At 34.4% G+C, this 15,612-nt stretch overlaps 1 pseudogene; it reads right to left on the bottom strand.

Moving 5' to 3' along the window:
• Positions 1–6,829: 6,829 nt before the first annotated feature.
• LOC125095643 (ubiquitin-40S ribosomal protein S27a-like) lies at positions 6,830–7,296 on the bottom strand (annotated as a pseudogene).
• Positions 7,297–15,612: the final 8,316 nt, after the last annotated feature.

Genomic DNA, 15,612 nt, shown 5'->3' with positions numbered 1-15,612 from the left:
AAAGTCTCCTGCTGACTTAGTGAACACTGAAAATACTTTCAGATAGGTTAGTGGGTACTTGGGACTTATTTGTTATCAATGATGATTAAATTAGTAAACATTTATTAAAATAATGAATAAACCAAAACTTTAATAGGATAAAAGCATTTTACTGTAAGCGTGTAGGATTGTTGCTACTGTTGGTGACTAAAGTAGGTATAATTGTTTAGTTCTACAATAAATTTTGTGCTGGTTACAAAAGCATGACGAGTGTTTAAAATATTTTTAAAATTGAGATGACTGCACAAAAATATTCATTTGTGTATATTTTTTCTAATTCTCTTATATTACAAAATGTTCACCCAATATTTATATAAAGATGAATGTTGCAAATTTCCGTCCCAAAGACATCTTGAAAAATTCCCAATTATTCCCACTAGATAATAATTTGTTAAGAAAAAATGCGGTTGTCTGGATAGTATACTTTTTACTAGCAATACATGAGACCATGATGTGCACAAATTTAAGATTAAAAAAACTTGTGATTTAAGATTATAGTGTTCTTTTATGCTAAATTTTTATTGTATTTTGAGCTTTAGTAATGTTCTTTGTGATCATATTTTGGAATCAAATAGAGAGTTGATGTTGAGTATATTAAATTTTTGCACTGGGGACACCTGGGTGGCTCAGTCAGTTAAGCATCTGCTTTCAACTCAGGTATCAAGCCCCACATCAAGCCCCACATCAGGCTCCCTGCTCAGTGGGGAATCTGCTTCTCCCACCCTCTGCTTCTTCCCCAGCTTGTGTGTGCTCTCCTCATTCTTGTACATCCTCTCTCTCAAATAAATATTTTAAAAAATTAAAAAATAATCTTTGCATTGAATCAATTTTTGAAAGCTTAAGCATAATATTAGTAAATGTAAATGCACTAAAATTAGGAAATTTGGTTACATATATGTATGTACATATATATGCATATGTCATGCATTTGCTCTTTACTTTGTCAATTTTTCACTTATTCAACAAATATTTAATGTATTTTGACTATCCAACAGTATTGGAAGAGTCTCGAAAAACAATGATAAACCAAATAAATACAAACACCCTATCATGATGCTTAAAGTTAATCAAGAATCTAAATAAATCCATGCTCATGGATTGGAAGAAAAATACTGTGAAAATGCCTATTCTACCTAAAGCAATCTACAAGTTTAATGCAATCCCTATCAATACCATCAATTTTTTTTCAAAGAAATGGAAAAAATAATCCTAAAATTTATATGGAACCAGAAAAGACCTCAAATAGCCAAAGGAATGTTGAAAAAGAAAGCCAAAGTTAGTGGCATCACAATTCCAGACTTCAAGCTCTATTACAAAGCTGTAATCATCAAGACAGTATGGTACTGGCACAAAAACAGACACATAGATCAATGGAACAGAATAGAGAGCTCAGAAATAGACCATCAACTCTACGGTCAACTAATCTTTGACAAAGCAGGAAAGAATGTCCAATGGAAAAAAGACAGTCTCTTCAACAGATGGTGTTGGGAAAATTGGACAGTCACATGCAGAAAAATGAAACTGGACCATTGCCTCACACCACACACAAAAATAGACTCCAAATGGATGAAAGACCTCAATGTGAGAAAAGAATTCATCAAAATCCTTAAAGAGAACACAGGCAGCAACCTCTTTGACCTCAGCCACAACAGATTCTTCCTAGAAACATTGCCAAAGGCAAAGGAAGAAAGGGCAAAAATGAACTATTGGGGCATCATCAAGATCAAAAGTTTTTGCACAGCAAAGGAAACAGTCAACAAAACCAAAAGACAACTGACAGAATGGGAGAAGATATTTGTGAACGACATATCAGATAAAGGGCTAGTATCTATCCAAAATCTATGAAGAACTTCTCAAACTCAACATGCAAAGAGGAAATAATCCAATCAAGAAATGGGCAGAGGACATGAACAGACATTTCTGCAAAGAAGACGTCCAGATGGCCAATAGACACATGAAAAAGTGCTCCGTATCACTCAGCATCAGGGAAATACAAATCAAGACCACAATGAGATACTACCTCACGCCAGTCAGAACGGCTAAAATTAACAAGTCAGGAAACGAAAGATGCTGGTGAGGATGCGGAGAAAGGGGAACCCTCCTACACTGTTGGTGGGAATGCAAGCTGGTGCAGCCACTCCAGAAAACAGCATGGAGGTTCCTCAAAAAGTTGAAAATAGAGCTACCCTACGACCCAGCAATCACACTACTGGGTATTTACCCTAAAGATACAAATGTAGTGATCCTAAGGGACACGTGCACCTGAATGTTTATAGCAGCAATGTCCACAATAGTCAAACTGTAGAAAGAACCTAGATGTCCATCAACAGATGAATGGATAAAGAAGAAGTGGTATATATACATATATATATATATATACACACACACATACACACGTGTGTGTGTGTGTGTGTGTGTACAATGGAGTACTATACAGCCATCAAAAGAATTGAAATCTTGCCATTTGTGACATGGATGGAACTAGAGGGTATTATGCTGAGCAAAATAAATCAATCAGAGAAAGACAATTATCATATGATCTCCCTGATAGGGGGAGTTTGAGAGGCAACGTGGGGGGGTTTGGGGGGTAGGGAAAGAAAAAGGAAACAAGATGGGATCAGGAGGGAGACAAACCATGAGACTCTTAATCTCACAAAACAAACTGAGGGTTGTTGGGGGAGGGGGTTAGGGAGAGGGTGGTTGGGTTATGGACATTGGGGAGGGTATGTGCTATGGTGAGTACTGTGAAGTGTGTAAACCTGGTGATTCACAGACCTGTACCCCTGGGGCTAATAATACATTATATGTTAATAAAAAATAAAAAATTTAAAAAAAAGAATCTGAACAAATGACAACAGATGTATCATAGCTACCTCCATGGATGGAAGAACAAACTGATAGATGGATAGATGGATGGATGGATAGATAGATAGATAGATAGATAGAACAATAGATAGATGGATGGATAGGCAGACATAGATGTGTAGTTAAATAGATTAATCAATGTGAGTAAACTCTGAAGGTAAATAGATAAATTTAAGTGAGTGTAACAAAAATACATCCTTGGAATTTGAGAGTCAAACTGGGTCTATTTAATAATGAAACACTTATAGGAAGTAGCCAATTGATGAACAGGGAAAGGCAGTTTATGGAAAGAGAAGAATGTTTGCTTCGGTGTTATGCATACTTCATTGTGTTTCAGAAATTGGAGAAAGAAGGAAGGAAGGAAGGAATTGAAGAAAGGAAGGAAAGAAAGAAAGAAAGAAAGTCAGTCCACAGTAAGTAGAAATGGCACATGAAGGGGAAAGCAACAGTAAGAGAGACAAGATTGGGAAATTAGGCATATATATAGAAAATGGCACAGAAATAGGGAGCAAATATGTAGATTTTGTAATAGCCTAATTACTATGGGAAATAATTGAATTGTTTGAATCACAGAGAGCTTGGAGTATTATGCTTTCTGAAAAAATCTCTCAGCTTCATGGAGAATGAATTGGAGGTGGACTTTGGATCTAGGAGTAGAATGAGAGAAACATGCTAAAGCCTGGAAGCGATGAGGGATGATGTTGGTTGTACTAGAATGATGGCAGGTAACATGTAGAACAGTGAAGGTATGAATATGTATTTTAGATGTTAGATGTCTAGATATTGATGATATTTTAAAGACCAAAGTAGGAAGGAAATAGACATATAACATTATATCAAAGATAATCCTTAGCTTTTAGGAAGAATCAACATGTTAGATAAAATAAAACTTGAAGTGGAGACAACAGGTAGACTAAATTACTTTACTAAATCAATGAAGGGCCGGGTGCAAAGTGGGGATGGGAGAGTGATAGGGTGAGAAGTAAATCAGGCATTCAGTTCAGAACATGTTAAAGTAACTAAGAAATATATGTACCACCAGAATTATCAAGAATATAGTTGAATACATGGGTCTGTAATTTCATAGAGGCAAAATATAAATTAAGAGATGACACCAGATGGTTTTAAAAATGCATAAATAATTCACTTGAAATAGAGTGGACATGATAAAACAAGAGAGTCTAATTCCAGTATTAACACATCAGATTGAATAGCAATATCTATGTAAGAAAACTGAGGAAAAATGTATTTTTGTATGTATGTAAATGTATGTAATTAATGGAAATTAAGGAAAGAGAATATTTCAAAAGAAATGTTCATTCGGTTGTGTTGAATGTTGCTAAGAGGTCAAAATAATTGGCTAAATATTCAAAAAAATAATTTCAATATTAAGATTACTTATTACTTTGTTTATATTGAGAAAAAAGACTTATACAATTTGCCTCCATGTATCATGCCTAGAACTAAAACTAAGGGGGATTTGAAATATTAATGAGTAACATTGCATCAATAGCTTTTTAGATAAAACCCTTAGAGAAGAATAAAATCGTATATGTGTTTCCTCACAAAATGAAATTGATCTACAGCATTAATTAAATTTAGGAATTGTTTATATTTAATCAGTCTTTACAGAGTGTTACAAAATTGTGTGAACTTATGAAAAGAAAATAATACATGGGATTTTTAAAATTCTATTAAATATATTATAAAAATAGCTTTTGATGATAGTATTTAGAAATAGCAAGTATGACAGTTAATACTTGCACTAAATGGTTTATAACAGGTAAACTGAAATTCTTAAATGTGTAAGAATTAGACTTATATTTACTAAGAATAAAATCTTGCATGACATTCAGAACAAAGAGAAATATTATTTTCTCCACTGCGATTCCATGTTTTACTTCAAATGCATTGACGTTTAAAAGCAGTTACTTGAATCAAAGCAAAATTAATCCTTGTTTCATCTGTATTAAAAAAAAAAACTATGCAGTTTTCACACAATTCAAAGATAGACATACATGGGATTCTGTTTCCTACCCACTCCATTATTGCAGGATTCCCCAGAAAAGCTTCAGTCTTACAAAAGCAGCTGCTTGTCTTTAGTGATAATCCTCTGTACTATTAGTTTTGTCTTTTGGGATAGGAAATTGATTACCTGACCTTAACATAGTGAAGACTTTGCATGTGTCTTGCCTTCTGCCTCTGACAGTAAATTAGTTATATAAACAGTGAAAAATAGTTAAGAGTACAATGATGCTGTAGTTTGATTAAGAAAAAATTGAGAAAATGAAAAATAGGCTTTTGTTTTTATTTCCCACAGTATTCCTTAATTTTATTTACTCTTACTACTTTTTTATTTTCCATAATAAATTACAAATTAAAATGCTACTGCCTTGATGCATTTTATAGTAAGTTTTTAATGTTTTTAGTAAGCACATCCATTAACATTTCAGCAGAGAGAGATGATGGGTAAAAGAGTGACTCTGAATACAATTACCTATCAGGATGCCTGTGTTTCTATCCAAAGAGAGAAGTGCTTTTCAGCTTGGGTACCTACAGAGTATGACAATATCCATTGGTAAACTGAACAAGAGATCAGTTACAAAGAAACAAAGAACTGAACATCTTATCTTACACGTACTTGGCTAGTTAGTGCTGATGAATTAAAAATTAGTCTGAATACCACTCTGAATAACAATATTTTATGTGTATGTAATTTTCATTTAATTATTTTCAAAACAAAATTTATATTGTCCTAGAATATAGTAAACAATCAACCATAACTGACAAATTCTTTTATTTCTTATCAAATAATTTCTCAGCATCTCATGAAGTCTTATGTCACAGTATAAGATAGATTCTATTGAGAAAAACTCTATTGAGAAAAAAAAAACCCGCATTTCCTTTTAAGTACCTAGTGTTCTACCAACCTTGACAAAAACTTTATGTATTTTCTTGGATCCTGGCAGAATTGCAAGTGGAAAAATAAAAACTTCATGAAGGTAAAACTATGATTATGAATTCTTGGAGTGTGTGGGAAATAGACAGTATATTTAATATTTTAAGCATATTAAATATATATTAAGTATATAATTAAATATACAATAAATTAAATAAATATATACATACCATATATTAAATAAACACAAATATATATATATATGATTTTTTTTGTATATCATATATATATGATATTTTTCCCTCCAAGTTTACTTTTCTTTCAAAATGTAACCTTCCAAACATTCTAGAATTCTTTTTAAATCTTCATTTTTTCCTGATATGGGCCAGAGGTTTTACATTCTCTTCTATCATTTTCAACAATACAAATCATGTCCCCAGTGCTTCTTAAACTTCTGGGTTCAGTAAAGCTTTATTTTAATTTCTATAGATTGCTATTAACTTGTGATTTGTTTAGATATGCACTTTAAGGGATATTTGTCTTGTCTAGTATCTGCCTTATGCAAGTATTACTAGGTTTTTAATCATAGAAGGGCTTCCAAACATGTAGATTAGTGTATTTTTGAAGTCAAAGTGTCATAGCATTACGATACCTTATTATTAAATGTGGAAATTTTCCGTATCATTTTTTAATTAAAAAATTATCTTGTATCTCTTATGCTTGTATTTCCTTTACTTATTTTAATATACATTGTGCTCTAAGTATTGTGAAAAAGTAGCATTGGAATTTTTGTTGGATTGTTTTTTAAAGTTTTGATATATTGATTTGTTTGTAACTTTGAGTATTGTCATCCATCAACATGGACAATCTCTCCCTAGTCAAATTGTTGTTAAAGTGATATTTGTAATTTCTCTATTAATGTCTCCTAAAATTTGGTGTTTTCTAAGAAGCTTGTGTTATTGTTGATGGAAAATTTATTCTATTGCTTATTGTTATTATTATTATTATTTTAGTTAATGTATTTTACTAACCCCTATACAATTCCCTGACTTCAGATTTGTTGAAACAAGAGGTCAGACATTTACCACAATAATGTGTGTCAAAGTGGCCAGCACTAAAAACTCCAGCACCACATTTTGTAGGGCATGACCCACAAAGGCAATTGATTGTGCTCTTCTTACCCACTTTAAAATATTCCAAAACAGTTAGCTTAATCTTCTTTCTCTTATGCTTATTCTTCTCAGAAATGGTGTAAGACTTATTCTTTCTTAACACCACCACAAAGTCTCAAAACAAGATGAAGAGTGGACTTTAGATATTGCAGTCATACAAAGTACATGCATCTTCCCCTTGCTTGCAAAACTCAGTCCCTGCTTATCAAGAGGAATTCCTTCCTTACCCTGGCTCTTGGTCTTTACATTTTTTATAGTATCTGGAGGTTCAACCTCAAGAGTAATGATCTTCCCCATTAGGGTTTTCACAAAAATCTGCATCTTGGTGGTGGTTCCACCACAGACAGTAGATCAGAAAGTGATTCTATTGCATTTTTTAATTAGTTATTACAATTTTATAAACTCAATAATCATTTTTTTTGCTTATTTTCTATCCACGAAATAAATTTTAAACTACTTTTTGATGTACTATTTAAGCAGTTATATTTTCTGCAAATTATATATTCATTTCTTTCTTGCCAATAATCATGATCCTCATTTCCCTTTCCTGTCTTATAGAATTAGCTAACTTCCAGTATAATGTGAAATGACTAAGGTATAGCAGTTTTTGTTCCCACTAAGCTGAACTGAAATGTTTCTAAAGTTTGATCACTGTGGAGGACCTTAGCTCTACATTTTTAAGATCCCCTTTACTAAACTAAGTTCCCTTCTATTCTTAGTTTTTAATGATATATGCATTTGGGGGTGCCGGATGACTCAGTCAGCTAAGCATTCACTCTTGGTTTTGGGTCAGGTCATGATCTTGCAGTCATGAGATCTAACCCCTAGTGGAGCTCTGTGCTCAGTGCAGACTCTGCTTCAAATGCTCTCCCCCTTTCCTTCTACCTCCAGCTTGTGCTCTATCACAAATAAATTAATAAAATCTCTAAAATAATAATAATAATAAAATGTAAGTATTCAAAATCACTTATACACTTAGGCCTTAGTTATTTTTTACCTTGATTTTTATGCTTATATGTTTTATATTTATTCGATTAATGTGGTATTTATTAATAAATGTTCTCATGCTTATCTATCATTACCTCCTTAGAAAAATTACTGCTGGATGTGATATGGGTGGATTTTTAGAAACCTAATAAATAACACCCCTTTCCTTCATCTAAACCATTAGAAAAAATAATTTTGTTTGATCAATTAAGAAGGAAAATTAAAGAAATTCAAGTTACTACTTATATTACCAACAAAGACTGTAATAGGTACTGTGGCTTATTTTTCTTATCCATGTAGACTTGCTAATTCTTCTATTCAAAATTAGATAGATTTCCTCTTGGGATCATACACACTGCTGGAAAATCCCAAGTCTTCCTATTAAGATTCTGCTGTGATAGGTAATCTTTGAAGTCTCCCTGTTTTCTTTCTTTTTTTTTCTTTAATTAGATTTCTAATTTGTCTTTCTATGTCTATTATTGTCACATTTATTTATTTATTTACATAGATATATAAATATATCTTTATGAGAAAGGAAATCTCTAGTTTATTTGTATTATATCGCTTTGTTTTATCTAGTAGGTTTTATTATATATTAATTCATTAAATTAATTCAGTTCTGTTTCAGAAGTATTCTGTTTCTATTGTAAAATTTTTTTTCCATTTTTCTGTTCAAAAAAGACTATTTATTTTTTACTCTATTTGTGTGTAGATCAGATTGGTATGTCCTGGGAGTTAGTTTTAAAATTTTTTACTTGTTATTGGGATATTTGTACTTACAGAGTTTGTTCACTCATTCAATAAATATTTATCCATCACCCACTCTGTGCAATATACTTTTCTAAGAACTAAGACAATGTCAGTGAATCAAAAAGCTACAAACCCCTAATTTAATGGATTGCACATTCTAGGAAGAAATTTCAGAGAGGAAAGCAAGATAAAGAAGCAAAATATATTGCATGATAAAATCAAAGAGAAAAAAACAATAGGATAGGGAAAAGGAATAGGAATATCAAGAACTATAATGGGTCCAAATGTTTATCCCATTTACAAACCAATGCATTAATGTGGTGACATTATTAGAGATGTGACTGAAGAGATGAGACTCTTGGGTCAGAGGTAAATGACATTATTACTGATAGCATAGCAAAAATCATTAACATTAGCATATTTGCCTCAGGTCTACTTGAACCTGAGTCTCACATGGGCAACACTGATTGGCCAAGAAAGATGCCTGTACAGTTTGTTACATTACAGAAGAGAAACCCTGAGCATAAAGAACCTGAATCTTTTATAACAGAGAGTAAGGATACCTGTCATTTGTTCTGAAAGAGACACTGTATTTTCCAAGATTGTTCATCATGCAAACATACCAGAAAGATAGGGGGGAAAAAAAAAAAGCCAAGACAAAACAGAACAGTTTGTGCCTTTGTTTACACAACCCACAGAAATGTAAGAGACTCCAGTGTCTCCCTGTAATATTCACCTATTGCTTTTACAACATCTTGGCTTTGGTTGAATCTCCTCATGTGTAAACTGCTGTTGGGCATTCTGAATAATGTGACTAACAGTGCCTGAGATCAAATCTGTTCTGTATGTCTCACAGAGAACTTAATTAAGGCTGTCCTCTACAGGACTCCAAGCAGCAGAATTTGTCAAAGAACAATTCACCAAGGAACCATGTTTAAGCTCATTTCAGAGAAATCATCTTAGTCATGTGAGGCCTATATGATCTACTAGTAATGCTTTGTTTTTGTTTTTGTTTTAATATTTTCAAGTCTTCCATGACTACTTGTAAGGTTCATGTCACCATTTTAGGAGGGAAGTAAATTAATTCCTAGGGTTGAATCCAGAGCAGAAGCATAGTTCCAGAGGCCCATAGTAAGAAAACATTGGTTACAACTATTGGGGCCTCACATCTTTGTTGTAGTTCGATCTGCTAAGAGGCACAAGTCGACAATTCCTCTAACATAACCTCACAAGTGTTAGGTCCTGGGGTTTCCAGTCCAGTTGAATAATTGAGTTCAGTTCTTGTTTTTGGAGGATTCATTATTCCAACCTCCCTAACTTGCCCAAACCAAGAATCAAATGGCATTCATTCAGCCCATGGAAAGGCAGAGAAACAACCAAGAGGATGGGAGTGAGAAAAAGATCCTGAGGTACTGACAGGCATTTTGTGGTGGACATACAGGATCCAGGGCCATCAAATTTGTTTCTGAAAGACACTTCAAAAGTTAAGGAAAAGAGTAATCAGATAGTGATAGGGTTTTTGTTTTGTTTTTTCACTGCCAGAAAAATTGAGCATTATAAATTTACCCAAGTAATCCCAAGGAACTTTAGTGCACAGGCCTCTGAATTGTGTCAGGAACTATCATCTACCTCTACTGGTAGAAGTTTGAGAACAATGCAGTCAGGACTGAGGCAGCTGAGGCTTCTAACTTGCCAACTAACAGGACACTGTCTACAGAGTGAGACCTTAGGACATCAGAGATACTCATGCTAAATTCTGACTGACCCACTGGAGGAAAAATTCCAGAAAGAATTTGTCTCACTAACATTTCTCTACATGAAACTCTTCATTATCATGATAATACTCCCTGGTACTTATGGTAGAGTAACTCATTAATTTCTATTATGCCCTCAGATGTAGAAGCAACAATAGTATATTGATCTGTCCTAAAGGATCTCCCATAAAAGGTAATGTTAGTGTCCCCTCCCCACTGTGAAATTTGCCAAACCCCACCCAGCATGACCACTTTATTTATGAACCAGTTGAACAAGCACTTAAGATATCTGGGGAGAGAGTATGACTCACATCCACAAAACATATTAATTGTCTATATGATTACTAAAATCCTCTGATTCAGTGGATGCCCTTTGGTGGGCATTCAAGTATCCTTAAAATCTGTGCCTATTCTGAGAGATTCACCCACATATCTTTTTTTTAATCCACATTTTTTCTCACATTCAAATATGGTATAGGTTGGCTTCAGTCCAGAAAAAAAAAAAAAAAACTTATTACGCATTATGCTGCAAGGAACAGCAAATTTTCTTACCACTGAACCCCCAGAAACTTCATATAGGTAGCAAGACCCTAAAGTTTTGTGCTTATCTCCTACCCTCTATATTAAAGGTTGGGAAACTTTTTCTGCAAAGGACAATATAATAAAAGTTTTAAAATATGTGATAGATATGTTGTCTGTCACGAGTACTCTGCTGCTCTAGTATAAAAATAACCAAAGACAATATGTAAACAGATGATCATAGCTTTGCTCCAATAAAACTTAATTTCTAAGATTGAGTTTGTCAATCTCTCCTCCAGTTGGAATATGTCATACTAAGATATTAAAGTACTTCCTACTCATTAGATCAAATCAAAATGATGTAATCAGTAATAAGCAGTGGAACATGAAAGAAAATAAAAGGAAAAAAACAAAATATTTATAGACAATACTATGACAAGGAACAGAATTGATATCACCCTACTAGATAAGGAAAAATGGCTTCTCATAAATTTTATATATTGAGATAGGGAAGTCAGTATTAGCCAAACCAATAGCTGCATACCAAGTACCAGGGGGGATGATTTGCCCAATAAAGATATTAAATCAAAATAGCAGTGGCAACTCAAGTTAAAACCAAAGTAAGCTAGAAATAATACAGTTATTATTCAAGTACCCCCTGACTTGGTGTAGACTAAACAGGTGACATACATTGAATTTAGTACTTGTTACTATGAATGAGTTTTAAAGTACATTTATCATGGCCTTCATACTTACAGTTTCACCAAGGGCATTACAGTGCTTCTGTTTAATTATCTTGGTAGGGAGGGGACATTAGGAGGAGTCTCATTATGATAGAAGATGACTGTGACAGAGCTGAGGAGAATGAACATGCCCTTTGTTGGCATGTGCCCCGGGGTGGTGGGGGGGATGTTTTACAGGTTTTCAAGTATAGAGAAGAAAAGTTGCTGAAAAGAAACACCACAGCATGACACTCCCACTAGCAAGGAAGGCTCTTTAATCCAGGATCCAAAATCCTCAGTTTCATCTGGGTCCAAAGTTTCCATTCCAAGTTTCAGGGTCTCCTATTTTTCTTAACTTACACCCCATTTGTCCCATAAGAATCTTGTTGAGATTGTGAATCCAGCTGTTGTTGTATTTCTGCTGCATATGATTTTTTTTTTAATTTTGTTTACTTATTTGAGAGAGACAGAGAGTAAGAGTGAGTGAGAGAGCATGAGCAGGAGGAAAAGGAAGAGGGAGAGGGTGAAGTAGACTCACCGAGAGCAGGAAGCCTGACATGAGACTTGATCCTGGGACCCTGGGATCATGACCTGAGCCAAAAACAGACGCTTAACTGACTGAACCACCCAGGTGTGACCAAAATTAAATTTTGCATTTCTTTTAAACAATATTGGTTCTGATGATACAAAAGATAACGGATCATTTTATGGCTGTCATGGAAGTTCTTTAGTTTTCAGACTGAATTTAAATTGAGAGTTAAAGACTTGAACTGGTCATTTTCTTTCTATAAGCAGCACATTCAAAAGAACGCATGTAACACCACAGTCAGACAGTGGTCCATAATTACCCTGGAAACAGTCAAGTGGAGCTGCCTCTTGGTCTCTCAAGGTACCTATTTCTGTTAGAATTTTATCATGATCAACCACATGTGATGACTTGTTATATAAAAAGCCACAGCAGACTGTGCACACTAGCTTCCCAGTGACCATTTACAAGGAGTTCAGCACTACATTAATACCCAATCTAGTTCCAGGAGAGGCTGTGTGCCAGAATCACTCCCAGTATCAACTCTTTATCAGTCAGCTCCAACTAGGAGTCAGAAAAAGCTTTATTTTGAGAAAGGAAATTTTAATAGAAAGAGTGTACAATTAGGCAAAAGTGGTTGACTAGTTAAAGAGGTAAGGAAATACTCGAGGAGATCTAAAATTAGTGAAGGCAGACACAAAGCTACTATCTATAGACTAAGGGAGAGTGATGACAAAGGAAGACGCCCACCCAAAGACAGATTCAAATCTCTTTGAAGAGGGTTAGACAGACTCAGAAGCCAACAGCCCTACTGGCGTAAAAGCAAATTGCCTGAGAGTACAAGCTGGAGCTATGTTGTTGGAGTCACTCACAGTTGTCACAAGGTGTGGGTTGGGCACATCAGGTCTCTAGATGTAGTCACTAGGTTGGGATAGTTGGAGTGTGCTGCCACAGCCTTGCTGGGGAAACAGGGAAGGCAGGTAGTAAGAAGTAGTTGTTAGGTAGGGAAGTAGCTGTCTCAGTGATGGTAGAAATTTGCTCATAGAAATAACACACTGATTGGGAGAGTGTGGCCTGAGATAGTAGCAGGGATGCTCTTTACTTTGGGCCATAGGGGTAAGTAGACAAATGTCCCGTAAGCTTGACTAAAACCTGCCATAAATGCATCCTCATGTTGGAAGAGTCTGTGAGGTCCACTAATATTGTTTGGGAAATATAACTGAAAATGGAATCTCCTGATACCTGAGAAAACCGCTCTACAAAAGAAGAGAAATAAAACCAGTTTTATTATTGAAAGAGTATTAAACCATAATGTGATGTGCATCATAGACATTTCCTAAACAGATTGCAAAATATCTGCAATAGATACTATGAAATCTTATCCTTGTACATAGCCAATCAACATATTTTATACATTATTTTCAAAATAAACAATAACTAATCCTTGATTAAGAGGACTCTACCACACCATTTGTTACATATAACTCAACCTAAATCACCTCGTAATTGGAGTAACCACTTGTTCTGTTAAATGTTTTTAAAAGAAAAAAAAGGGGGGGCACCTGCATGGCTCAGATGTTAAGCGTCTGCCTTCGGCTCAGGTCATGATCCCAGGGTCCTGGGATCAAGCCCCACATTAGGGTCCCTGCTCAGCGAGAAGCCTGCTTCTCCCTCTCCCAATCCCCCCTGCTTGTGCTCCTTCTCTCATTGTGTCTCTCTCTGTCAAATAAATAAATACAAATCTTAAATATATATATATATATATTTATATATATATAATATATATATATATACATATATATATATATGTATATATATATATATATATATACATATCTTGTATCTTTATGACAGAAAAAATGGTAGGTTTAGAACTTGGAGCCAGGAAACTGGGAGATAGAGCTGATATCTTACATTTCAAGATATGGCTCCCAGGCCTTGACAGGTTCCCAAGTTCCTGGGATACTCTTTCACTCATTAAATAGATTTATACTCAGTTCAAAGAGGCAAAGAAAGAACATACAAGTTTTCTAAAATAAACACTTTAAAAAAGGGGAGGAAAATGGGAGTCTCTTCCCTTATTTTTAACAAGGAGAATTTTTAATATGTATTTGTTCTTACACTATGAGTATCAATGGGTCTTAGCAATCATGTTTAATAAAAGGAAAACTGGAAGCAGGACCAGAACTGGGAAAGGAAGTGAAATCCTATCTCTGTTTCCTTACAATGTCACTCTAGTGCTTTCTCTTGACAAGGTTGAGCATTTTTGCTAGCTGTGAAGAAGAGGTTTTTAGGAAGAGGATATTGCTCTAGACAAAGAAGTGTTGACTAGGAGCTGAAAGACAGTAAGTTAATAACCTTGCTCACATCTTATACAAACTTTACTTACTCTACTTTTTATTTCTAAAATAATCCCAGATATTACATCATAAAAGTATATAGATGTATAAATTATTACTTTTTACAGTGACAAAGTCCCCAAGTGGACCCCGTTATTGCACGGTACCATAATTTTTTCAGTCTATTTATTGATGGGTAATAAGTTGTATCCACAAGCACTATTTAAAATTGCAAATACTACTGCAATAAGATATACTTGCGTATGTGTGTTTTTGGATTTTTGCCAGAGTATTTTAGAATAGATTTCTTAAAATGAGATCTCAGTGTAAAAGGGGAAATGCATATGTAATTGGCCAAATTCCCTTCCATAAGGTTGTACCATTTTGCTTTCCCAACAAAAATGTAGGAGTTCTAGCTTCTCTGTAGCCTTGGCAACAAAGTATTTCTGCAAACTTTTGAATGTTTGCCAATCGTATAGATAAGATATGGTGTATAAGCAAAGCTGTAATTTGCATTTGTATTTAGTTATAGCATTTAATTCTCTCCTTTAGAGAGCTTATTGTTTTTAATCTTAATAAGTAAAAGAAGTGAATGTAGAATTTTAATTTGGAATGCTGCCCTAAGCTGGCTTCTTTTAATCTCCTAGACATATGTATCTTTATTTTAATATTGATTCAAGCATGTAAAGCATTTATTAATGAGTAAGATATATTTCAGAATATTCATTATTTCTGGAAACATGGTTATTAGATAAAGAATTAATATAAAAACAATTAATTAATAGATTTAAGGGGGTTGGCAAAGTAAGCTGAGAACTCTTTATGAAAATAGGGAGAGAGGGACCGCTGGGTGGCTCAGTGGGTTAAAGCCTCTACCTTCAGCTCAGGTCATGATCCTGGGGTCCTGAGATCAAGCCCTGCATCAGGCTCTCTGCTCAGCAGGGAGCCTGCTTCCCCATCTCTCTCTCTGCCTGCCTCTCTGCCTACTTGTGATCTCTGTCTGTCAAGTAAATAAATAAAATATTTTTTAAAATTATTTA

The sequence above is a fragment of the Lutra lutra genome, chromosome 3 (assembly GCF_902655055.1).
Source record: "Lutra lutra chromosome 3, mLutLut1.2, whole genome shotgun sequence".
Lineage (NCBI taxonomy): Eukaryota > Metazoa > Chordata > Mammalia > Carnivora > Mustelidae > Lutra > Lutra lutra.
Note: the sequence above shows the minus strand (reverse complement) of the source record. Positions and strands in the feature narration are given on the sequence as shown.